General features: G+C 45.3%; 1 long non-coding RNA gene across 1 annotated transcript; it reads right to left on the reverse strand.

The window, feature by feature from the left end:
* On the reverse strand, positions 1-27,003 carry LOC120914323. Its single transcript, XR_005743659.1, has 3 exons — positions 25,894-27,003; positions 4,094-4,714; positions 1-221 (listed from the first exon to the last, which is right to left on the reverse strand). It is a non-coding gene; the product is annotated as an uncharacterized LOC120914323 (long non-coding RNA).
* Positions 27,004-27,323: the final 320 nt, after the last annotated feature.

A 27,323-nucleotide genomic window follows, 5' to 3' on the forward strand; every position in this document is an offset into this window, starting at 1 on the left:
TTATATGTTATAGTTGCAATTTATTATTTGACGTCATACAATAAGTATAAGAATCAGAGTTGCTGGATATTTATGAAGATTGTCATTTCACAGAGACTACTGTATTGTGTATATTTCCTCCCATTCACAATAGAAATGGAGATAAAGAAGTCCAGGTTGGTTTATATTGTATCTTCTGTTTTTTTCCCCCCCATCTTCTCGTCATGAATTCCTGAAGAGATCTGTAGATAAAAGATTACTTACTGTTAGTTTACCAATGCAGACTTACTAAGGGCTCGTCCATATGGGCGGCTAGACCAGGGCTCAACATTTCAAGTCCTGAACTACTAGCCAGACCTCAAGGGTTACTCGCCACCAGTTGCCCCACCCAACCCTTACCCTTGCCCCACCCCTAAACACACCCTCATAAATTATCTCATGAAATGACACTTAAATGTTTTATACAAAATTAAAGTTACAAAAAATAAATATTAACAACAACTTTATCAGTCCCCATGATTGCAGCCTCACCTGTGCCCACCAATGCAGCCTCACCTGTGCCCACCACTGCGCCCACCATTGCAGCCTCACCTGTGCCCACCATTGCAGCCACACTGTGCCCACCATTGCAGCCACACTGTGCCCACCATTGCAACCTCGGCTAGGCAGAACGGGGCGGGGCTGTGTGTGACGGCAAGCAGGTCGGAGGCAATTGCAATGTAAGCTGTAACAGTGTGCTATCCGCGCTCTGTGATCCCGCGGCTCTCCTCTTCCTCCATGCTCTCTTCTGCCGCTGGGAGAACGGCTCCCGATCCTCGCCTCCCTGCTCCCAGGTAGCCCAGCTTCTCGCCGGCCCTCATTTTCCAGGCGAGTGGAAAATTTGAGGGCTGGGCTAGACTGCCGCCCCTCTGAAAAGCGATCCATGGTGCATCGCTTTTCAGAGGGCAATATGTCGCCTCTTTACCAGCAGCTTTAACCCTCAACCTTGAAACCAGCGAAGCTGAATTTACTTCTTTATCCCAATCGGGTGTAGAGAATTTGTTTGTTAAACATGATCACATACAGGGCAAGGCAACAGATAAACTTAAGAGTGGGTTAACACTTGCTGGGGGGGGGGGAGGGGTTATTCTTACACCCCCCCCCCCCTTCCCCGGGCCAGTTTCACACAAAAAAAGTGCATATGCAGTGGATAGCTCGTTGTTTTTTTTTTTTTTACACACATTTTATTTTCTCTGCAAGGACAGAGAGAGATATGATGTATCTCTCTCCCCCATTCACAGAGAGAGAAAACACGGGGGCTGGCTTCACAGTGACTCATCACTGTGATAGCCAATCAGAGGCTATCACAGCGATCAGGTGACCAGGAAACCGGGAGTTCCGGATCCTGATCGTTAGTATAGGAACCAAGGCTCTTGGTGAGACACTGGTTTCTGTCTGGGGGTGCGCAGAGTGGCGCACTCCCAGCACAAAGGGACGTACACAAATATGTGGCCCTATTGAAAAGCCCTGTCTAGTCTGTCTACTCGTGACCCCCTGATATGCCACATTTGGCATGTCATGTTTTTTTTGGAGGGGGTCACAGGTACCAAGCTCCCAATTTCTCTCTTGGCGCAGTGGCACCGAAAAAAAGTTTACCTCTCCCCCTCTGCAATCTTCTGGGACACGTCACTGCCCAGCCACTCATAATGCGAAGCGCGGCTCGCGCAGTGCACACCCGCACTTGCAATGCCGGCACCACAGAGAGGAGCGAAGCTTCGTACGCCTGCATCGCTGGACGGTGAGCGCGTGTTTATTAAATGTCAGCAGCTACACTTTTTGTAGCTGCCGACTACTAAATGGGCTTTAAGAACATTGGCGGGTGCCAGCTCCTGCATAACCAGCATCTTTAAAAAAAATAAAAATAAATTGGCATGTGACCCCCAAAAGTGCACCAAAATAGGCACCCTTGGTGTGTTCCTATTGACTTAAAATGGAAGGTGCGTCAGTTCCTCTCTCTCTGTTCAGGGCAGCCATCGCCACCGGCCTCACTACTCTCTGGCTTTGCGATGGGACGGTAGAGCCCGGTCCTACGGGCAGCAAGTGGTTCAACGGGCCTGGCATGCTACAGACAATAGATAAGGTAGCTGCACACCTGATCCTCATTAACCAAAGGGAGATTCCATCTAGTGCCTGATTGACAAGTTTATCTGTTTATTCATGTCCTAGATATGGGTTTGCCTCTGACTTTTTATGCCTTGGCGTATTCCTGTGTATTGTTTGTAGATGTTGCCCCTGGCAAAACAGAGGGGTTGATTTACTAAAGGCAAATAGACTGTGCAGTTTGGCAAGGGCAGTTGCTCCAGAGCAAGGGGTCTCCAAACATAAAAAAAAAAAAGGCTGGTTTATGGTGTCCTATGGTTGGTGTCAGTGGAAGGAAGAGTACACTAATAGTGGTGTCAGTTGAATAGTGCTCCATCATTGGTGTCAGTCGGAGGACTAGTGCCCCATCATTGGTGTCAGTGAGACGAATAGTGCCCCATCATTGGTGTCAGTGAGATGAATAGTGCCCCATCATTGGTGTCAGTGGGAGGAATAGTTCCCCGTCATTGGGGGAGTAATAGTGCCCTATCATTGATGTCAGTGTGAGGAATAGTGCCCCATCATTGGTGTCAGTCAGAAGACTAGTGCTCCATCATTGGTATAAGTAGAAAGAATAGTGCCACATCATTGGTGTCAGTGGGAGGAATAGTGCCACATCATTGGTGTCAGTGGGAGGAATAGTGCCACATCATTGGTGTCAGTGGGAGGAATAGTGCCACATCATTGGTGTCAGTGGGAGGAATAGTGCCACATCATTGGTATCAGTGGGAGGAATAGTGACCCATCATTGGTATCAGTGGGAGGAATAGTGGCCCATCATTGGTGTCAGTGGGAGAAGTAGTGGCCCATCATTGGTGTCAGTGGGAGAAGTAGTGGCCCATCATTGGTGTCAGTGGGAGGAATAGTGTCCCATCATTGGTATCCGTGGATGGAATAGTGTCCCATCATTGGTGTCAGTTGGAGGAATAGTGTCCCATCATTGGTGTCAGTGGATGGAATAGTTTCCAATCATTAGTGTCAGTCGGAGGAATAGTGTCCCATCATTGGTGTCAGTGGGAGGAATAGTGGCCAGTCATTGGTATCAGTGGGAGGAATAGTGGCCAGTCATTGGTATCAGTGGGAGGAATAGTGGCCAGTCATTGGTATCAGTGGGAGGAATAGTGGCCCGTCATTGGTGTCAGTGGGAGAAGTAGTGGCCCATCATTGGTGTCAGTGGGAGAAGTAGTGGCCCATCATTGGTGTCAGTGTGAGGAATAGTATCCAATCATTGGTGTCAGTGGATGGAATAGTGTCCCATCATTGGTGTCAGTGGGAGGAATAGTGTCCCATCATTGGTGTCAGTTGGAGGAATAGTGTCCCATCATTGGTGTCAGTGGATGGAATAGTTTCCAATCATTAGTGTCAGTCGGAGGAATAGTGTCCCATCATTGGTGTCAGTGGGAGGAATAGTGGCCAGTCATTGGTATCAGTGGGAGGAATAGTATCCAATCATTGGTGTCAGTGGATGGAATAGTGTCCCATCATTGGTGTCAGTGGGAGGAATAGTGTCCCATCATTGGTGTCAGTCGGAGGAATAGTGTCCCATCATTGGTGTCAGTGGGAGGAATAGTGTCCCATCATTGGTGTCAGTGGGAGGAATAGTGGCCCATCAGTGGTGCCAGTGGGAGGAATAGTGTCCCATAATTGGTATCAGTGGATGGACTGGTGCCTCAGCATTGATGTCAATGGATGGACTGCCCCCACGGGCCAGATTAAGACAAGCAAAGGGCCACATCTGGCCCACGGGTGGCAATTTGGAGACCACTGCTCCAGCGCTTAGTAAATGAGGTGGAGCTCTGCTGATCATCATCCAATCACATAAAAGCAAAAATGCATTTTTTTTTTTTTCCTTGCATGTGATTGGGTAGTCATTGTAACGTGACGCTTCACCTCATTTACTGTACTAAGCGCTAGAGTAACCACGCAAAGTGCACAGATGTTTTGCCTTCAGTAGATCAACCCCAGAGGGTCTACCAAACTCTGTGAAACCCCTTACCTCAGAGTTCAAAATCCTCCTCCCCCTCCTCTTGCATCAGCAGACGATCCCTCACATAGTAAAATACCCCGGACCAGGGCACGATGTGATATAGTATATAGAAGACCTCCACCGCCAAAACCAGGAAGAAGACGGCCAGCAAAAACAAGAAGACGCGGTCTGCCAGGTGGACAATCTTCATCTTGGTGCTGCGCTGCTCCCATGGGATAGCCTCTGGAGAGGGGGTCACCCTTGCTAGGGTCTCGAAAAGATCTTCTACATCAACATCGTCGTCCTCATCGTCTGAGGGGGGAGCAGGCAGCAGGGGTGTGGAGGGGTCTTCTGTGTCACTGCCATTGGAATCCATTGCAAGGTGCAGAGAGGGGGCACGTCTACAGGGGCAGGAAGGGTTGTAATGACCCGTTATCCTCAAGGAGGGGCATCAATACCCAACAGGCAATAGAAACCCAAAATTTAGGAGCAACAATGGACGGTCCAAAAGGAAGCCATGGAGGAAGATGGAACAGGAAAAAAAAGGGGGTGCGCTGCGACAGTAGGATCGATTTTGCGATGAGGCATGAATAAAAAGGTACCAGGAGGGCTGAGCAATACGGTTCTGTCAGCAGAATTACTTCACCTAATCTGAGGATAAAACACAGAGAGAGTCAGCAAGACGAGGATTAGCAGCTCACCGGGCCATATGGCGTCTTGTTTCTGCCAATACAACCCATGCATCACCTAACGCTGCACATTTCCATTGAGATATAGAAGAAAAAATACTGAAAACGGTTTAAGATTATTTTTTTTTAATCAGTATTTTCTCAAATACTTAACCACTTAAGCCCCGGACCAAAATGCAGCTAAAGGACCTGGCCACTTTTTGCAAATCGGGACTGCGTCGCTTTAACTGACAATTGCGCGGTCGTGCGACGTGGCTCCCAAACAAAATTGGCGTCCTTTTTTCCCCACAAATAGAGCTTTCTTTTGGCGGTATTTGATCACCTCTGCGTTTTTTTATTTTTTGCGCTATAAACAAAAATAGAGCGACAATTTTTATTTATTTTTTTATATTTTTTACTTTTTGCTATAATAATTATCACCCAAAAATATATATCATTCTTCTACCTATTTTTGGTAAAAAAAAAAAAAATCACAATAAGCGTTTATCGGTTGGTTTGCGCAACATTTATAGCGTTTACAAAATAGGGGATAGTTTTATTGCATTTTTATAAATTATTTTTTTTTTTTACTACTAATGGCGGCGATCAGCGATTTTTTTCATGACTGCGACATTATGGTGGACACTTCGGACAATTTTGACACATTTTTGGGACCATTGTCATTTTCACAGCAAAAAATGCATTTAAATTGCATTGTTTATTGTGAAAATAATTGCAGTTTGGGAGTTAACCACAGGGGGCGCTGATGGGGTTATGTGTGACCTGAAGTGTGTTTACAACTGTAGGGGGGTGTGGTTGTAGGTGTGACGTCATCGATCGAGTCTCCCTATAAAAGGGATCACACGATCGATGACGCCGCCACAGTGAAGAACGGGGAAGCTGTGTTTCCACACGGCTCTCCGGGGACAGATCGCGGGACTCCAGCGGCGATCTGGTCCGCGAGTCCCGCGGTCCCAGAGCTTCGGACCGGGTCGTGGGCGTGCACCCGTGACTGTGTACTAGTACAGGACATACCTGTATGTGGATGTGCCCAGCCGTGCCATTCTGCCAACGTATATGTGCAGGAGGCGGTCTTTAAGTGGTTAAAGTAGAACTATAGGCAAAAATACGTCATTTGGTACACGCGATCGGTTTTCCCGTTGGAAAAAGTCCGATGAGAGCTTTTGGTCGGGAATCTTGACCGTGTGTATGCTCCATCACACTTTTTCCCCCAACAGGAAAAACTGCTGGAAAAAAGATAAAGAGCAGGTTCTTTATTTTCCCGTCAGGAAAAAAATCAGATCGGAATTTCTTATCGTGTGTACAAATTCCGACGCATGCTCAGAAGCATAGAACTTAATTTTCTCGGCTCGTCGTAGTCTTTTACGTCACAGCGTTCTTGGCAATCAAAAGTTCACAGACTTTCCGTCAGAAAAACCATTCAACTTTTTTCAGATGGAAATTCCACTCGTGTGTACAGGGCATAAGGGAGGGTTATAACCCCTGTCAGATTTTTTTCCCCCACCATCTGTGTCCCATTGCAGAGATTTCCCTTTACTTCCTGTCCCATAGCCAAACAGGAAGTGAGAGGAAATCCATGTACAATAAAGGGATTGTAAAGGATTGTTTTTGATTTTCTAAATCCTGTTCACAGCGTCTCCCCCGCAGGGATGTAGTCCCCAAGGGAGGGGGCGAGCATGCAGACTAACCCCCAGCCAGAACGGCTCGGATGATGGGTTCACAGCATCTCCCCGCAGGGATGTAGTGCCCAAGGGAGGGGGCGAGCACGCTGACTAACCCCCAGCCAGAACGGCTCGGATGATGGGTTCACAGCGTCTCCCCGCAAGGATGTAGTCCCAAGGGAAGGGGGCGAGCACGCCGACTAACCCCCAGCCAGAACGGCTCGGATGATCAGGGCCGATCCTAGGCAGGGTGCATTGCACCCAGGCGCCTGCAGAGGTGGGGGCGCCGAACATTCTGCGCATGCGCCGGCGGCCGGGACTTCCGGGTCCTAGGGCCGCCGGTTCGCGCATGCGCGATGGGCGCGGAGGCCATCTTTGATTAGGGCAATATAGTGTTTTTTTGCCAGTTCCTCTCAGAATTCAGGGCAGAGGCATTTCTCTGTCCAGCGGATGCCATTTTAACTCCCTGGCTGTCTCAGAAGGGTTCTGAGGCTGTCCAGGGAGGATCATCCTCACAGAGCTTCAGAATCGTATACCTATTGTCTCAGGTAAAAAAAAAAAAAAAAAAAAAAAGAAGAAAAATATATATATAATATAAAGAACCAATAAGCACCCCGCTGAGCCGGGTTAGGACTTAATTATTAACCCCTTTTTTTCTGCTCTTCTGCTAAGCCGCCTAACATGAGGCATTCGCCGCCCATACAAGAGCCTACTCCACACCTGAGGTAAGGACCTACGTCCAGGTAAGTTTATGCGAGTTTAAAAAAAAAAGTGCACTGAGGCTGGTACCCTTATGTATTGCAGCCCTATACGCCAGAAGACGTCTAAGAAGACCTCAAGGCGACATGAAGACTCTGACTCTAGTCTCAGCAGAGGCAGGTCCTCCAGGCGTGAAGACCATGGGAGTGGCAGGAAGTCATCGGCCAAAAAGCGCCATCACTCACGCTCCCCGAGACCAAGATCTCCAAAATGTCAGGCCTGTGGAGCCACCCCACTTCCACATAAACGGCTCTGTCGAGACTGCCTGAAGGACTATGCGGCGGACAGAGAGTCTGAAAGCCTGCAAGTGGCGGACCTCCTTAAGAAAGCGATAAAGGATTCCTTTGCGGAATTAGTAGCCACAATGCCACCACAGCAGCCGGCGTCTCCTCCTCAGGAGCAACCGGCTGAAGAGGCCATCCCCGGGCCTTCCACAAGTGGAATTTCTCGCCCAGCGCCTGCTTCTTCCTCTAAGCATCAAGAAGAGAATGACGTCTCAGGGGACTCCTCTGATGACCTAGAAGCCTCTGGCTTTGCATTCTCCATGGCCCAACCCTATGTACAAGCAGTAAAACAAGCAATCAGCTGGGATGAGCCCGAGACAGAGGTCAAAAAGTCTAAAGCCTTTTTTCCCCCCCTTTCTCAAACGTCAGATTTCCTTTTTCCCTCTCATGGATGAGATTAGGGGCGTGATTGAGGAGGAGTGGAAAAAGACGGAGAAAAGATTCTCCCTCAATCGCCTGGGGAAACTATACCCCCTCTTAGAGGTCGACTCCGCAATGCTTGAGGGCCCTCCAGCAGTCGATGCAGCCGTGGTAAGGTTAGCAAAAAACATTACACTACCGATGGAAGACTCGACTTCGTTCAAAGATCCTCTCGATAGAAGAATGGATCTAGATCTCAAGAAAGCTTTCCAGATGGCGGGCAATGCCTGTAAACCTGCAATAGCTCTGACATCAGTATCCAACGCGCTATGTGTCTGGACGGATAATATAGAGTCGGCAATCCAACAGGATATCCCGAAGGAGGACATTATCAAAGCCTTAGACGAACTAAAACTCTCAGCAGACTTTATTGGAGAAGCTGCTATCGATTCAATTTGGTGCTCCACAAGGTCAATGCTCCACACAGTAATGGCCAAGCGGGCCTTGTGGCTGAAGCCTTGGTCAGCAGATATTGCATCAAAACAGAATTGGTGCAAAATACCGTTTGATGGGAAAGCCCTCTTTGGGGAGAAATTAGATAAAGCCATCTCTCGCGTCACTGGTGGGAAATCGGGCCTGTTACCCCAAGACAGACGACCCAGGCGCTCCATGTCTTTTGCGCCTAGATTCCAATATTCCAAGAATAAGGACTATCGACAGTCCAGGCAGGGAAAAGGCTTTAGGCAAAACTGGAGAAGCACCCAGTCCACCTTCCTTAAAAACCATAGACAGGTAACAGTACCTACTCCACAGGATACTGCTAAGTCTTTTTGACGCCAAACCGTCCCAAGCGATCCCTGTGGGGGCCAGACACTTCTCAAAGATCTGGGAGCAAGAGTGCAAGGATCCTTGGATAGTTTCCACTATCAAATACGGGCACTTTTGGACGTTTTTAGACAAACCCCCCAAAGACTTCTTCTCTCCAACAAGGGTGTCAAAGTCCCCTCAAAAAGCGGAGGCACTAAAACAGTATCTTCTCTCTTTACAGGATCAGCAGGCGGTGGTTCCCGTACCTCCATCAGAAAGATTTTCAGGTTTTTATTCCACCCTGTTTCTAGTTCCCCAAAAAAATGGTGGTTGGAGACCTGTCATAGACCTGAAAAGGCTAAATTGCTACATCTTCCTAGAGAGATTCAAGATGGAATCACTACAAACAATCATTCGGGTAGTCCAACCTGGGGACTGGATGTTTTTTTAATAGACTTACGGGATGCTTACCTGCATATACCTATACTCCCACCTTTCCAGAAGTATCTGAGGTTCGCAGTAGGCTAGGTACATCTTCAATTTCACAGTCACCCCTTCGGCCTCTGCATATCGCCAAGAGTCTTCACAAAGACTCTGATTGCCTTCCTAGCCCCTCTAAGGGAGCAGGGGCTTCGAGTATACCACTATTTAGACGACCTTCTTCTAGCGAAGGATCCAGCCCAGTTATTGGAACACAGGGAAGTTCTTTTGACAGTGCTAGTAGAATTCGGATGGAAGGTAAACCAGGAGAAGAGTCACCTTTCTCCAACCCAGGAAATGATTTATCTGGGGGCACTGTTCAACACAGAGAATGGTAGAGTATCCCTTCCACCTCAGAAGGTGAGGTCCATTATTCGGCAGATGAAGAGTGTGAGTGCGAGACCCTATCTGACTGCCTCAAGCTGTCTGAGCCTGATAGGCAGGATGTCGTCATGTATCCCTATGGTCCCTTGGGCCCATTGGCATTTGAGATATTTCCAACTGGAGTTTTTCGAGGCAGTGGAACAAACGATATCTAGCTCAACCCATACGCCTGATGACCCTGATGCTCAGAAGCCTCCATTGGTGGATGAAGAAGCAAACGCTGATGAAGTCACGTTCGTTAGGGCATGTCAATTGGATCACAATTACCACCGATCCCAGTTCAGCAGGCTGGGGAGCACACTGCAATCAGATTTCAGTACAGGGGAGATGGTCCTTTCATGCGACAGGCCTGGTATCCAATATCCTGGAGATCCAGGCAGCCTACCGTGCATTACTAGCCCTAGAATTCGAGATCACAGGGAAACCAGTTCTTCTACGGATGGACAACAGAGCCGCTGTATCTTACATACATCGACAAGGAGGGACGCACAGCGGGTCCCTGCTGAGGGAGGTGGAACCCATAATCCTTTGGGCAGAGAGAAATCTAAAGGACCTAAGGGCAGTAAACCTGCCCGGTCGTCTCAACTCACAAGCCGACCTCCTATCTCGCAGGTTCGTAGATGCCAACGAATGGTCTCTGCACCCCAACATTTTCAACTGGATAGTGAAACAGTGGGGGCCCCCCCCAAGCTGGACCTATTCGCAACAGCATGCAATACCAAGCTTCCAAGGTTCATCTCGAGGCTACCGCATCCCCAGGCGGAAGCAGTAGACGCTCTCAGAGCCCCCTGGCCATGCAATCTGGCCTATGCCTTCCCTCCACGGCCTCTAATCCCAAAACTCCTGGCGAGGATCATGATAGAAACCACAATAGTAATAGTGGTTCTACCATACTGGCCTTGGTTCCCTACGGCAATGTACCCGAGTACGCGGCCTCCAGTCAAGGTTCCGCTGATACCCTTCCTCCTGTCACAGGGATATCACACCCATACAGCTCCAGGAAGGCTGAATCTTCACATCTGGCGGCTGAAAGGCAAAGGTTCAAATCCCTAGGGTGTTCCAACGAGGTTATTGCAACCCTCCTCAGGGCTAGAAAGCCATCCACAAACAGTATATACGATAAGGTGTGGAACAAGTTCAGGACCTTCATGTTTGGCAAAAGCTGCGATCCGGATTCTCCATCATCCTCTCAAATTCTTGAATTTTTGCAGGCAGGCCTGAACATGGGTCTTGCTCTGAGTAAGAGGTAAGAGGTGGGCCGAGGATCCACTAATAATCCAATTTTTCAAAGACGTAAGAAAAATCTGACCGCCAACTAAACAGTTTTCCCACCTGGGACCTCGCTATCATCCTTAGTCCTGAGTCCTTAGTCAATCCGCCTTTTGCCCCTTCGGACGCGGCATCACTTTGGAATCTAACCTTCTTGAGAGCCATAACTTCCGGCAGACGGGTTTCAGAGCTCCAAGCTTTAGGAGCAGACGATAATCATATCGTATTCTACCCTGACAGAGTGGAACTCAGAACAGTGCAAGGGTTTATCCCCAAAGTCACATCATCCTTATCCATGTTGGAACCCTGGGCACTTCCAACGTTTTTAGAACAGGACTCAGGTTCTCTTCACGAACTGGACATTGCCTCCACCCTGAAATGTTATCTCCAGGCCACGGCGTCCTTCAGGGACTCTACCAGGTTACTCATAATCCCCTGGGGGAAAAGCAAAGGCAACGAGGCGTCAGCAAGAACAATTGCCTCATGGATCGTTAAGCTCATCCACAAGGTGTACAGGGCAAGAGGTCTGGATCCCCCTTTGATGGTCAGGGCGCACTCCACTAGGGCAGTCTCTGCCTCTTGGGCGGCAAGAGCAAATGTGTCAATCAAAACTATTTGTAGGGCAGCGACTTGGTCGTTCCAACATACGTTTCTGAAGCATTACCGGGTAGACCCAGGAGCTCTCTCATCGGTAGAGTTCGGCAGACAGGCGATCAAATCAGCCGTCGCTTCCTCTAATTATTAATAACGATAATAATGTCCTTGATATAAGCTTCTAAGCAGCATCCCACCCGTCTCAGCTAGTTATTTGTCACATGTATGCTGCCATGGAGGCACCAGGAAAACAGAAAATTGTACCATACTTACCGTAATTTTCTTTTCCTGGTGCCTATCCATGGCAGCATACAATCCTACCCTCGGTTTTCTATAACAGGGAGAATATGGGGGTGGTGTTCACCAACTCTTTTATAATATTCACTAATCCTGAGGGAGGAGCCAAGGCAGAGATTGTCACAAGTATGCTGCCATGGATAGGCACCAGGAAAAGAAAATTACGGTAAGTATGGTACAATTTTCTGTTTTTCCCTGGTTCAACTTTACCTACAAACCTGTGCTGCGGGTGCACTCACAAGTCCCGCTGCTGCGTCCAATGACACAGACAGCAAGACTCACCACCGCCCCCGTGTAACTGAATTTGATTGTCAGCAGGGGGAGCCAATAGATCCTGCTGCTATCAATCTATCCAATGAGGACCCGAGACAACGGCTAGAACTGCTTCAAAAAGGGAGGGTCTGGGGGGCAGCTAAAGCACAGAAGATGAAAGACTTTACAACTCCGTTAAGGCGTTTGGCATTAGACGATGTGGAGTTGAGATGTGAACCACCACCATAGAGAATAAATTATTTATTTTTTCTCCCTTGGCGTGTTGGAGTTTCGAGCTACAAACCACTGTGAATGGGGCCTTAGTTGTGTAAGGAAGGAAGAAAAAACAAAAAAAAAAAACACACATGAAGAGCAGTGCGATGTGTTGTGGTGCCATTCATTTTTGCATGGTATCCCAAAACACACCCGAGCAAAAGTATATAGTGTATTTTACACTGGTGCATTGATAAAAGTAGAGCAGTTGATGCCGCTCATCCTTGGGAGAACTGCAGAAAAGGTAAACCATTATATGACATAACACACAGTCTTGCGAGAAGTAGAGGCATTTACTAAGTAAATAACATTTTGATGCAAATATTAAAATGACTAAATATAACAACAAACACATTAAAATTCAGGCGGCTTTGTAAATTGATGCTTATATGTGGAGAATGTATAAAAGGCAATCATTTGACGGCTGGGCCAGGTGAATGGCTGTGGGGATTCCAGTAGGGGGAGCCCTCACCACTGAACCCTCTGAGGCAGATTAGAAGCCTCCAGCCATACAAACTGAGATCGTTCTTGAAATGACATTTTTTTTTTTTTTTTTTTTTTACATTTATTTTTCGTTTTTATCCTACAAATGGCAGTCGGGATTGGGCCAGCTGTAGACTGTATGTAAAAAACACAAGATACCACTAACATACTCACATAGAATTTTACTACAACTGACAGAAACACAAAATACTAACAATATAAAAGCCATCTTTAAAAACAATCTTTACATTTACTAAACAAAAAAGTAAAATTTTGTCAACGTGTCCACTAGATACATAAAATTGCCAACAGAAAAATATCAAAAAACTGTTAAGCTACGATTACCAAGAAATTATATTACACACACACACAATAAAAAAAAAAAAAAAAAAAATTAATTAAGTGACTCGATAAATTTCTGACAATAAATGTGGCACTTAAAAGTAGACCTGCACCATCCGCTGTTACCGAACACCGCCACATGCATTTAGGGATCACTTAACTCCACTAATTATGCCAAAGAGCATGGATGAAGGAATCTCCCTTGCTGGCTATTGTAATCAGACAGCCGGAGCACCTGTGTCTGAATACCCAAACAGTGACTGCATCTCATTGGATGCAGTCACCGTTTGGCTGGCAATTTTCCACCCGATTCCTTAAATTTTTCCACCTTCAAAATGGCCACCCACAGCTGAATTTAAGCCAGGTGTGACAACCTTAAAGCAGAACTCCACGTCACGTCCGGCCCCTCCTTCCCCCAGCTGCCTTCTGGGACCCGTGTGTGTCCCAGAAGATGGTGGGACCATTCAGAAAGCGCAGCGTGACTTGGCGCAATGCGAAGTAGGAAATCGGCTATGAAGCCTGAAGGCGTCAGTTTCCCTTGCTTGCATTGTCGGCTCCTGTACCCGAAGCCGATAGACAAATCAGCATGGGGTGCCGACCTCGTGGGATACCTGGACAGCCATTTGTAACTGCTGACTTTTAAACCCCCCCCCCCCCAGACTGGAACTCCACTTTAAAAATAAAGTGATAACAGGAGGAGAACAATTCGTTCTGCCACCCGTTTTCAGACAGTGGGCTAAAGCCTCATTTTACAGTTGGGTTTCCACCCAAACGCCTGGACCAGCAGCTGGCTCTGCCTCTCAGCTGCATCACTGGGAGACTGAGCCAGCCACTCCCACCCCTCCAGTGAGCACTGGAAGGGCAGAGCAGAGAGCTGGTGAGTGACAGTCACAGCTCTCTGCTTAAGAGTGGAGAACTGAGCGATCAGCACTGTGCAGAGCTGTATGCAGGTGCTGCATCCACCTAGGTGAGTATAGATGTATTGTCTGTATTTTCTGTAATTTTATTCTTGTCTTGAATGTTTATTTGTTAATAAATGCTTTCATAAATATGAATTATTCAGGTTTCTAAACCTAATTATTAAGTACCGGTATAGTCCTCCCTGCCCACATTGCTTCACTGGAGTCTCGGGGTTAGTTGGGGAATCCTTGAGACCCCTCTATTTCTCTAGGTGAGTATAGGTTTTTTTTTTTAAGAAGTCCCATACTTCTCTTTTTTTAAAAGCTCCCATTCCAGCTCCGTAAACTGCCCTCCTCCTGTTAGTGGTCCCAGTTCCAGGACAGAGCATACTTCTCCAGCTGCCCACACAGCTATGGTTCCTCAAAACTAACAAGGTCTCTGGGGTTTGGCCAATATTAATCTTAAGCACAGGATGTCTGTTGTCAGGGCCACTAATAAGGGGGGGGGGTGCATGCAGTACTCCCATATCAGGCCCCCCCTGCTGACCCGATAGGTCCCATCACTGAAGAGTGGTGCCTGCAACAGTGTCTGTGTTGCCCAACAGCCAAATCGACCAATAAAAGTCAACTACAGGCCGAGGGCACACAAGCTTAGGAAAAAGCATTATACAAGCCATGCATGCACAGAAAAATAAAAAGGTTGCACATGCATCCTGTGCACCTACAGAGGGTGCGTCACCACTGCCTAGCAATCACAGAGGACACTACTAGCCTCCAGCACCATTCCGCCACAGTGGTGGAAAAAAAAATTAGGGGTATGAAAAGATAATATGGAAGAATAAAAGGTAAAAAAAAAAAAAAGGGGGGTTAGAGAGAGCTACAATGAAAAAATTGAATCTTCTATGATGCAAAGCCAACCTAAACACATAAAACAACAATGAATGAAAATGTAAAAGACAACGATAATGTCCACTTACACTGGTATAACTAATGGCCACTAATGGAATGCATGATCTCCTACCATGAAAACACTGCAACCGTACAAAGATGACGTATGACCTGCTCCAAGCCCCTTTGTAAAAATAGGATTTTTGTACTCACCGTAAAATCCATTTCTCCGAGTTCATAGACGGACACAGCCTTCATTGACATTAGGATCTCCTGTTAGGAAGAAGCATAACCCTAATGTCAATGAAGGCTGTGTCCAACTATGAACGAAAGAGAAAATAGGATTTTACGGTGAGTACAAAAATCCTATTTTCTCTTTCGTTCATACTCACTGTAAAATCCATTTCTCTGAGTTCATAGACGGACACAGCCTTCATTGACATTAGGGTTATGCTTCTTCCTACCAGGAGATCCTAATGTCAATGAAGGCTGTGTCCGTCTATGAACGGAAGAGAAATAGACAATAGCAACAGCCTAGCTGTAACATAAACAGAGTCTTCCCCCAAATCATTTTCCAGCACAGCTACCTGAGAGGAGAAGTAGGTTTGCTTTCCTAGAAGATTCCTAGAAATACTGTTACTGGTAAGACTTGCTGGGAATTTCCACAAATCATCATCCTGGGCAGCGATACATAAAGAAAACAGCAGAGGGGGCTCCAACTAAGTGCAGAATATAGGAAAATACTTTATTTAAAAAAATAAATCACAATAAAATTACAAATTCGCTGCTGCAGGACAGGGAGCCTACTTGATCCTCCCAGGGAGATCCTCTCGGGTTGCTATTTTGAAAGACAGGATCACTAGGTTTTCCTTTAGTTAAAGTGGAGGTTCACCCTATAAAAAAATTCTAACACTGCATCCAGCCCAGTTGTGCATATAAAATGACACGGACCTTTTTTTTTTTTTTTTCCGTGGATCACGTTTAGCCGTGGAATTCACCGCGGCTTCTGGGTAGGGAATCCCGCGGGAGTGGGCGTTCCCATTGACATGCTAAACGACGGCGCACACAGTGCGTTACGACTTCCCGAAGGAAGCTCGGCTCTATTCAGCGCCAGTGCACAGGCGCCGAATAGAGCCGAGTCGACCCAAGCTTCCTTCGGGAAGTCGTGACGCACTGTGTGCGCCGTCGTTTAGCATGTCAATCAATTGGCATGTCAATAGGAACGCCCACTCCCGCGGGATTCCCTACCCGGAAGCCGCGGTGAATTCCACGGCTAAACGTTATCTACGAAAAAAAAAAAAAAAAAAAAAGGTCAGTGTCATTTTATATGCACAACTGGGCTGGATGCAGTGTTATAAATTTTTTATAGGGTGAACCTCCACTTTAAGTTAAAGCTTAGGATTGGACGGGAAATCCGAAATGTATTTGGTTTACCAACATGGCGGCGTTACCGATTCCCCATCCTATTGGTAAAATCTGGTAATCAGCGATTGCTTACTGAAATTTTAATTATGACATGGTGGCCTGTCGGCAAAGATTTTTTCATAGAACTATATAGAGGAAGATCAGCTGGTTCTGAGTTTACCAAAAGGATGGGGAATCAGAAATGTTTTGGGTGTACCAACATGGCGGTGTTCTATAAATTTTCCCTCGACCTCCGAGGATCTGCGCATGCGCAGTGTTGATGTTGCGCCAGCTGATTGGGACTCGGCCGCACCGGAAGTGACGTAACTGGAGATTTTGACGCGTTGGCTATTTTGACAGAACACCGGCACAAATCTGACCTTGACTTGACCTGCAGGTCACCCAGCTAAATTTTACCGCCAGTACAAAGAGCAAGGTTTGACAAATTGGCTTTGAATCTAGGAGCCAGCTAAAAAAGTTGGAAGCCAAAAAACGCACAGCCGCGGCCTCAATTACCGGCCGGCCCACGTGGGCCGGTAATTGAGGCCGCAGCTTTGAGCCTTCTGCAGGCCTCAGCTTCCTTCTGTGAAGGCAGCAAAGCCGCGGCCTCAATTACCGGCGGGCGCGGACCCGCCGCGATCGTTACGGCTGGTAACTGAGGCCCCGGCTTTGCGGCCTTCTGCAGCCCTAAGCTTCCCCAGGCGCCAGGTCACAATTTCTTGTCGCAATTGCGATCGCGCGCCCGGATTTTGTCGAGGTCTGACAAAGAGGAAGTCCCCCCATTCTAACAAACGGTTACATTGCTTCTCTTTCCAAAATAAGAATAAAATCACCAATTGTTGGTGACAAGTTTTCACCACAGTCCTATCTTCCCTTCCTTTTACACCAGTTAAAAATGTTGTCATTACCTATAAAAAAAGATGGCAATGCATTTTTCTATTACTATGCTCACCTAGACACAAGTCTAATGTATCATTTATCATTCGGACAATGTTTGCTATGATATTTGCAATTGCCACAGAAACCGTTTAAGAAAATAAAATTAAAGCCTGGTTACTTAAAAGTAGAACTTTCTTTTTTCTCATTTTGGGAGGGAGGGTTATAACCCGTCAGATTTTTTTTTTTTTCTCACCATCTGTCCCATTGCGCCCAGAGGCGATTCAGTTCGCATGTGTTGTGCTATACAAGTTTCTCACTCACTCATTGCGGAGATTTCCCTTCACTTCCTGTCCCATAGCCAAACAGGAAGTGAGAGGAAATCCCTACAAGAAAAAAAAAAAAGAAGGGAATTCCTAATGGACCTCCAGGTCACCAGAACTAGTGTCCCCATTGAAAGACACTTCATTACTTTTCTGGGGACAACCCCAAATTTGTGATTTTTTTTACTTACACTTTCAAGGATAATAGTAAAAACAGGAGAAAAAGAGGGGGGGGGGGGACTCCTTAATGGGAGGACACAGACAGCAATAAAACCGACAGGTATTTTAATCCTTCTCCACTCTATCCAACAACAACTCTATTGCCTTTAGTTATACTTCAACCCATTCACGCTTGCCCTGGCTTTTTTTTACAAATTCGGATAGCCCAGGGGGCAGGAAAGATCAGCGATTATGTGACCACTGTGATTGGTTGTCAACGATGGTCACATGATCAGGAACCAGTCCCATCAGTTACCAAAAGTCTTGTTCTCTGTGCTTGGCATAGAAACCTTGACTGTCCAGCAATGCATATGTGTGGCATGTAGGCGTTGGAGTCCAACCTTTTGCCACTGCATATTTGTGTTACACAGGCAGAAAGGTAAAAATTAACCTATCAAATGCTAATATTTAAAAAAAAAAAAATGCAGTTTAAGAACAGACAACAAGGTATTTCCTCCATTAAAACCATCTCTGCGCAATTCTGTAAAAACTTTGCTACTAGGGGCTTCACCTTCCTGACAAGAAGGCTAAGCTCCGACAACTGCCACTTCGACGAGAATGTTTTCGTTGGCCCATAATAGGAACTTCCATCAGTTAGTTAGATGACGGGCTTAGTCCCGATGTTGGACTGCAATGTAAAAAGTAGTTTTACAAAAATACCCAGAGGGAGGTCCTTTGGGTAATAGCAGGCATCTAATGATGTCTTTTATTTTAATTTTTTTCTCTATAATTACAATTTTTATTGAGTGGTATACAGCAGATACAATAAGAAGAAAGCAAAATAATCAATCGATCTGCACCACAGATCCCTAAACAATCCTAGGTGGGTGAGATGGTGCAGCTGCTATTGGCAAGATGAAAAAGACACCCCAGAGTAATAAAATAATATCTGGACAGCACACCAAAAATGTGCAAATCACAATAAATAATAATTCAAAACTATACCAAAAAAAAAAAAAAAAAAACACCTATACCATATAAAATTTATCAAAATATCACAATAAATAATACAAAACTGCAATATATGAGTGTCCAGTGCAAAAACAGACATGTCCAAAGCCGGCCCTACGCATTTTGGCTCCCAAGGGCCTTTTTGTTGGCGTTTTAAAAAGAGAAGCAAGTTTTTTTTTAAATTTGATTTATATTTATCTAGGTGCATGTCCCCAGGTGCCTCCAACACAGAACCGAGCGATCAAACACCACAGATCGCTTGGTTCTCACAGCTTCGTGAGCAGAGAGCTGCTGACTGTCAGTCACAGCTCTCTGCTCTCTCCTCACTCACTGGAGCGCTGGGCTGTGGACGGAGCAGCTGGCTCAGCCTCTCAATGGCTCGGGTGCCGGTCCAAGGATCTGGATGGATCCCAACTCCATGGTGGCGATGACATGGTGCCTGGATCAACTCTGTGATATCAGCAGAAAGCGGACTTCAGCCTGCTGTCTGCTGAAAATGGGTCACAAAACGAAATGCACTCCTGTGATCCATAGAAGTACACCCAAACGAGCTTAAGCTGTACTTCTCCTTTAAGCAATTAATTAGTGAGACATTTAAATCGAGTGGTGTTGGTGAACACATGTGTGGACACCGGAAGGATTAATGGATGGTGGAATTTGATGTACCCATCTGCTTTTGCGCTGGAAACTTTAAATTGTGGTACATCATGTGAGCATAAAGAAGATTCTCCTTGCAGAAGGACTTTTTCAAGAAATGCAACTGCTAAAACTTGAAGAGGTGAACAGACCCACTTACAACTGTCTACAAATCTTAACACCATGGGCCAGATCCACAGAGCGAGTACGCCGGCGTATCTGATATGCCGGCTTACTTTCAAATTACCTGCGTCGTATCTTTAGTTTGAATCCTCAAACCAAGATACGACGGCTTCTGGGTTCGATCCCACAGGCGTACGGCTTCAAATCGTAGATGCAATACTTCAGCGCCTGCTGGGTGGAGTTTGCGTCGTTTTCCGCGTCGGGTATGCAAATTAGCTTTTTCCAGCGATCCACGAACGTACGCGCGGCTGTCGTCTCTAGTCGGCTTTTTCCGGCGTATAGTTAAAGCTGCTATTTTGCAGCGTATAGATAGACTTGCCATGTTAAAGTATGGCCATCGTTCCCACGTCAAAATTTGAATTATTTTTCTTTTGCGCAAGTCGTCCGTTAATTGGGATCACACCCCCTACCCACCGATATGAATTACGCCGCCAGAAATGCACTACGCCGCAACTTACAGCGCAAAATCTTCCTGGATTGGATTTAAAGCCAGGTAAGATACGGCGGCGTAGTGTATCTCCGATACGCTGCGCCTATCCAATTATATGTGAATCTGGCCCCATATCTTCATACAGACTAATGCTGCAAGTTTAGTGAAATACCCTAGGATAAAGATGGAGGAAGCTTCTTGTTTTACAGTCAAGGAATGGGAGACGACCAGTGTTAGCAAATATGACGTTTTTGATCTCATTGACATAAATTTTAAGCAAGTGGAAGTGAGAGAAGCATCAGATTTTAAAAACAAAAAGATAAAGCTACTGCTACAGGAGTTCCTGAACGCCATCATATTAGATTCTGGTATTGAGTGGAAAAGTCCAGTATCAGCGGTTTATCAAAAGGCAGAGACCACTATTGAACACCTGGAAATATTAAATTGGCAATATACTGCCGAACTAATGAAGGAGCTAAAAAATACCTCTCTGAGGACACATCAGATGCCAGTTTTAGGGAAGTGAGAGAAGCATCAGATTTTAAAACAGATCAGCTGCTGCTACATGCGGTCATCAGATTCTGGTATTGAGAGGAAAAGTCCAGTACCAGCAGTTTCTCAAAAGGCAGAGACCACTATTGAACACCAGGACATATTAAAATTGGCAATATACTGCAGAACTAATGAAGGAGCTAAAAAATACCTCTCTGAGGACACATCAGATGCCAGTTTTAAAGGAAGTGGGAGAAGCATCAGATTTTAAAAACTGATACATACCTACTAGTGGTGCAACGGATCGTCATTGATCCGTGATCCGAACCACACACACGTGATCCACGGATTAATTTCTGATAAAAAAATAAATTGTGCGCATGTTTAGTCCACACACAGCGTGGTCATGGCGAGCAGAGGAACGGAGGAGCTTGAACGCCCGCGTCATTTAAATCCCCTGTATGGGAGCATTTTGGCTTCCTGTCAAAATATAATGATGAAGGAAAGAGGTTAGTGGATAAAACCGTGACTGTGTGTAGGCACTGACAGTGGAAACACATCAAGCATGGCCGCGCATTTGAAGCGACATCACCCCGGTGTTTCACTGACAGAAGTGAAAACGAAAGCTGCTCAACAACCGCTTATCCAGCATTTCGGCAGCCCCTTGTTGCACAATCAGACTGGGCTAAATCCATCACAAACACTATCGGTGTGTTTATAGGTGCAGACATGAGGCCATATTCGGTTGTGCAAAACGAGGGCTTTAAACACATGTTGAAAGTGCTTGAGCCATGTTACATTTTTTTTTTTGCTGATCCGAAAAATAATCCGATCCGTAACTCTGATCTGAGAAACGATCCGAACCGTAAGTTTTTTGATCCGTTTCACCCCCAATACCTACAGGAGCTCAGAAATGACAGCATATTAGATTGTGGTATTGAGCGGAAGAGTTCAGTACCAGCAGTTTCTCAAAAGGCAGAGGCCACTATTCAACACCAGAATGTTTGGGCAATATACTGCAGAAGTAATGAAGGAGCTAGAAAAAATACCTCTGTGAGGACCCATCAGATGCCAGTTTTAAAGGACGTGGAAGGGAGAGAAGCATCAGATTTTAAAACAACAGATCAGCTGCTGCTACAGGAGGTCCTGAATGTTATCACATCAGATTCTGGTATTGAGAGGAAAATGCAGAGACCACTATTGAACACCAGGACATATTAGATTGGCAATATACTGCAGAACTAATAAAGGAGCTAACTCTCCGATATCCAGACTATTAGATCAGCAGGAGGGGTAATAACATCAGACACCTCAGAGATAGTGCAGACCTTTAGGGCGTACTATAAAAAAAACGCTATACTACACAGAAGGTGGGGATGGAAGGACAAATGGAGGATTTCCTGGGGAGGTTAGAGATCCCGCCCATTACACAAGTGGAAAGGGAAGAATTAGAAAACGCCAATATCAGCAGGCGGTAGCAGAAATGGCAAACCAAAAGTCGCCCGGCGGAAATATAAAAATATTACTACCAGAGCTCATAAAAGTATTAAATGGAGCGGCCACGGAAGGAAGACTCCCTGCGTCGATGCTGGAAGCAACCATTATAGTTAAACCAAAAGGGAAGGATCCCCTTAGACTCTGCTGCATATAGACCAATTTCCCGCTTATGCTCCGATGTCAAGATAGTAGCCAAGGTTTTGGCAGAGGCTTAATAGGCTCATCTTAAAACTGAGCCATCCAGATCAGACGGGATTCATAGCCAATAGATCTACCAGTATGAATGTCAGGAGGACATTTTTAAACTTGCAAACCCCAACGGAGAATGAGGGAACAAGAGCTGTATGGTCACTGGACGTGACCAAAGCTTTTGATCGTGTAGAATGAGGTTATATCTGGAGGGTGCTGGGGAAATTCGGATTTGGCCCGATATTTACCGGCTGGATAAAAATGCTTTATGATAATCCTAGTGCCAAGCTTAGAATAATGAACTTTCAAAAAAGATTGTCCTGGAGAGGGGGACGAGGCAGGAGTTCCCTTTGTCGCCCCTGCTCTTCGCCATCGCGATGGAACCTTTGGCGATAGCCATAAGGTCAAGCACTGAGATAACCGGATTTCAGAGGGAGACGAAAGAATCGCGTTTTATGCAGAGGATATTCTCCTCTTCCTCCTTTTCCGGAACAATCATTGGTAAAAGCAATGAGTATAGTAGCGGAATTCGGTAGCTTTACGGGCTTGAATGAGAAAAAAAAAAAATGGAGCTAGAAAAATACCTCTGAGGACCCACCAGATGCCAGTTTTAAGGATGTGGAAGTGAGAGAAGCATCAGATTTTAAAACAGATCAGCTGCTTCTACAGGAGGTCCTGAATGTTATCACATCAGATTCTGGTATTGAGAGGAAAATGCAGAGACCACTATTGAACACCAGGACATATTAGATTGGCAATATACTGCAGAACTAATGAGGGAGCTAGAGAAATACCTCTGTGAGGACCCATCAGATGCCATTTTTAAACAAAGTGGGAGAAGCATCAGATTTTAAAACTGATACATACCTACAGGAGCTCAGAAATGACAGTATATTAGATTGTGGTATTGAGCGGAAGAGTTCAGTACCAGCAGTTTCTCAAAAGGCAGAGGCCACTATTCAACACCAGGATGTTTGGGAAATATACTGCAGAAGTAGTGAAGGAGCTAGAATAATACCTCTGTGACCCATCAGATAGCAGATTGAAGGAAGTGGAAGTGAGAGAAGTTTCAGATTTTATAACAGCAGTTTAGCTGCTGCTACAGGAGGTCAGAAATGACATCACATCAGATCCTGGTATTAAGAGGAACCAACCAATCAGAACCAGAGGATCCTCATCAGGGAAAAGAGCATGTCAACTGTCTACTTCAAGAGATTCTAGAAATCAAAATACTGGATTTCTCCTACCTAATTTAAACTGTATGGTTGGTTGTTTTATAATAATTTTTAAAAAATGTGCCACTTTTATTTATAGACTAGCTAAATACCCGGCGTTGCCCGGTCTTCCTATCTTAACCTTTTGGGGAGGAAAATCATAGTAATATAAATATACCCATCTTTTATATAAGGGTGTAGGTAAGGGTTAATTTAACTGTCATATATTTTTATTTGGCATATAAGTAATATGTGTAGCAGGTATTATTGAAATATCTCTAGGCGTACAGAAGTTATGTGGGAACATACATTTCCCATTGATTTGCATGGGACTTTAAAGAAAAACCCCGACCCTCACAAATGGGGGTAGTTAAGGGATAAATTAACTATCCTATAGTTTAAGTGGACATATAAGTAACATGTGACCAAGTGTTATGGAAATATCTACAGCCGCTTGGAAGTTATGAAGTAACATGTATTTCCCATAGAGTTGAATGGGACTTTAAAGGAAAACCCCGACCATGGCAAATGGGGGTGGGTAAGGGTTAAACCACCTATCCTAGGTTTGTTGCTGACATATAAGTAACATGTGTGCCAAGTTTCATGTTAATATCTTTAGCCGTTTGGACGTGATGCTGGAACATACACACATATGTCGCCAAAGTAACTATGGTCCAAATAAGCATATATCGAGCCACATAAAACTGTTAATTCATTTCTTTTGTGAATTTCTAATCTGAAAATTCAATAAAAAATTTATTTATTTTTTTAAAAGAAATGCAACTGCTTGCTGACCAGCCTCCGACATACTGCAGCAGGTTGGATCCCCTGGGCGAGCCGTCGTAGCTGTACGTCTGCTACTTTAAGAGATGACGGAGCCGATGCACGTGCCCGGTGGTCACGATGTCCGCCGGGCCCCCGCGATCGCTCCTGAGAGAGACAGAACAGAGGTCTGTCAATGTAAATAGACAGATCTCCATTATGTCAGGAGGTGAGGAGACGGATCAGTTGTTCTTACTGCTTAGGAATAACAATCAGTCTACTCCCCCAGGCAGTCTAATCCCTGCACAGTTAGAAACACTCCCTAGGTAACACACTTGACTCCTTTACTGCCAATGACATTTATACAGTAATCAGTGGCTATTTTTATCACTGATTGCTGTAAAAAATGTCACTGGTCCCAAAATTGCCCAATTTGTCCCCCGCAATGTTGCAGTCCTAATAAAAATTGCAGATTGCTGCAACTACTAGTACATTTTTTTAAAAAATTATATAAAAAAAATGCCATAAATATATCCCCTATTTTGTAGACATTTTTTTTTTACCAAAAATATGTAGAATATATATCGGCCTAAACTGAGGAAGAAATTTTTTAATTTTTTTGGGGGGATATTATAGCAAAAAATAAATCATTTTTTTTTTTGGTTTATAGCACAAAAAATAAAAACCACATAGGTCAGGGATATGCAATTAGCGGACCTCCAGCTGTTGCGAAACTACAAGTCCCATGATGCATAGCAAGACTCAGACAGCCACAAGCATGACACCCAGAGGCAGAGGTATGATGGGACTTGCAGTTTTGCAACAGCTAGAGGTCCGCTAATTGTATATCCCTGACATAGGTGATCAAATACCACCAAAAGAAAGCTCCATTTTGTGGGGGGGAAAAAGGGCATACATTCTGTTTGGGTACAACGCCGCGCGACCGCACAATTGTCACTTAAATCGACGCAGTGCCATATCGCAAAAAATGGTTTGGTCATTAAGGGGGGAAAATCTTCGGGGGCTAAAGTGGATAAATTCCAGCACAAGACACTTTGATTAAGTTTACAACTGTTTGCACTTTAACCTTTGCACAGCAAGCACCACACTTTTACTAATGTATTAATTGCAGGTTTTTAATTTATTGCGATATTTTGGCGAATTTATATGCAACGTTTTGAAGAAATATTATTTATTTTGATTTGCATATTTTTTGGGTGATAGCGCTGTCCAAACATTTATCAATGTTACTTTGGAGTGTCTTACCCATTAGCAGCTGCACCATCTTATCGTTTCGGGATCTGTGGCACCAATCAATTGATTTTTTCGCTTTATATTTTTAAGCCCGGGTTACACTGAAGCGATGCGGGAACCAATGCAATTTCAGTGCCGGTTCCCGCATCGCATCTCTACCGCACACTGCCCTCTGCAAACCGCTGTGGGTGTCAAAACAATGTAAATGCCACCCCCAGACCGGTTCACAGATCGCAGTGCGAACTGTGGATTTGGACAGGAATCGCATCAAATAAAAAAAAAGTCCCTACACGGTTCTTGAGCGAATTCAGTCATACAACTATATGGCTGAACTCGCATTGCACAGACATCACATGTGATCTGCAGTGCAAGAGCGAATCACATGCCATGTCTGTGTTCGCTAGTGTGAACCCAGGCTAAAGCTTATCTTTGAGAATATTAAAAGACAACCTTTTACTTATCTTGTCTCTCACTCCCCTGGCAACCCTCCCGCTTGTGGATGGAGCCCACAATTTGTGGGCAAGGCTGACGGTCCTGCATTGTACATGAAGACCTCACAGCTGTGTCTCCAAGCTGGTACACTAGAGAAGAGGCTGTGGGGGACTTGTCGCATAGAATGAGGAGCCTGTAGAAGCGAGTGTTTTTTTTAATGGTACCCCAAGCAAAAACATGCATTTACCATTTGTAGTTTGGGTGGGCCCCAGTACAAGCACATTTATTTCACTTCCCCAGAGTTCGGATTTGAAGCTGAATTCTAAACTAAACAAATATCTAAAAAAAAAAACAGAAAATAAAATGTGCATTTTCACTCGACTCCTTTGTGTATTTTTCCCTGGTGTAAAATAATCCAGCATGAAAAGTTCTGCACTTCATCACTGCGCAGGAGCTTCCTGCAATGAAGACGGGTCACCGCTTCTTTCCTTATGACTGGTCTTGTAGTTTCCTGCTGGGTCCCTCCCTCAGCTGTTTTTTGCTTTGGCTATGACCATCACAGTGCTGATGCAACTCCACTTTTTCAAGATAATATCCGAGTTTGCAAAGTGAGTTTAAATCTTTTGTGGATCATAACTAAAATGCACATTTTTGTGCCTGGAGTTTAGCCTTAAAAAATTCATTTAAAAAAACAGGACTGTGAATGGCCACTATACGCTGCAATAACAAACAGACAAAAAAGTTGATAGAAGTCCATAGGCTTTGCCCTTACTTCTCCTAGAAAAAGCAAAAACACCCCCCCCCCCCCAAAAAAAAAAAAGAAAATGGGCAGACTTGGACTACTCTGTCTTTTTCTGCCGTCACTTTTCTATGTTAAATTATGGCACAGGATTCTTAAAGTATATCTTAAGTCAAAACTCTCATTTTGATTTTGGGTAGAGTAGGGGAGTGTTAGAACCACCATCAGGTTTTCCCTTTTGTGATCTGTGTGTTCTTAGGGCGATTTCCCTTCACTTCCTGTTCTGTAGACCCAACAGGAAGAGAGGCTATCTTTCCAATTGCCAACACACACGAGAGGACAAATGCTTAGTGCATTACCACCATACAACTTTATTTAATACCAAAAAGACAATTGCATACTCACAAAGAGCTCTAAAAACAGAGAGAGGGGGGCAACCCCAATGGGGCCCCCTAGTGCCCGAATGGTCAGTCCGCCCCTGATTAGGATTACCTGCTTGAGCACCCAAGTGTAATTGAGACTTTGGTGAAGTGATCTTTCAAGTGTGAGGAAAATCCTCTCTAATGCCGCGTACACACGATCAGACATGCCGACAACAATACCATGGATTTTTTTCCGGCGGATCTTGGCTCAAACTTGTTTTGCATACACACGGTCACACAAATGTTGGTCGGAAATTCCGAACGTCAAGAACGCGGTGACGTACAACACTACGACGAGCCGAGACAAAAATTAAAGTTGTACGTCACCACGTTCTTGGCGTTCGGAATTTCCGACAACAAATGTTCGATGTGAGCTTTTGGTCGGATATTCCGACCTTGTGTAGACTCCGATCGCCTGTATGCAATTCCGAAGCACAATAATCTTACACATGCTCGGAATTCGTTTGACGCATGCTCGGAATCATTGAACACTACGACGAGTTGGGACAAAAACGA

The sequence above is a fragment of the Rana temporaria genome, chromosome 9, assembly GCF_905171775.1.
Source record: "Rana temporaria chromosome 9, aRanTem1.1, whole genome shotgun sequence".
Classification (NCBI taxonomy): Eukaryota; Metazoa; Chordata; class Amphibia; order Anura; family Ranidae; genus Rana; species Rana temporaria.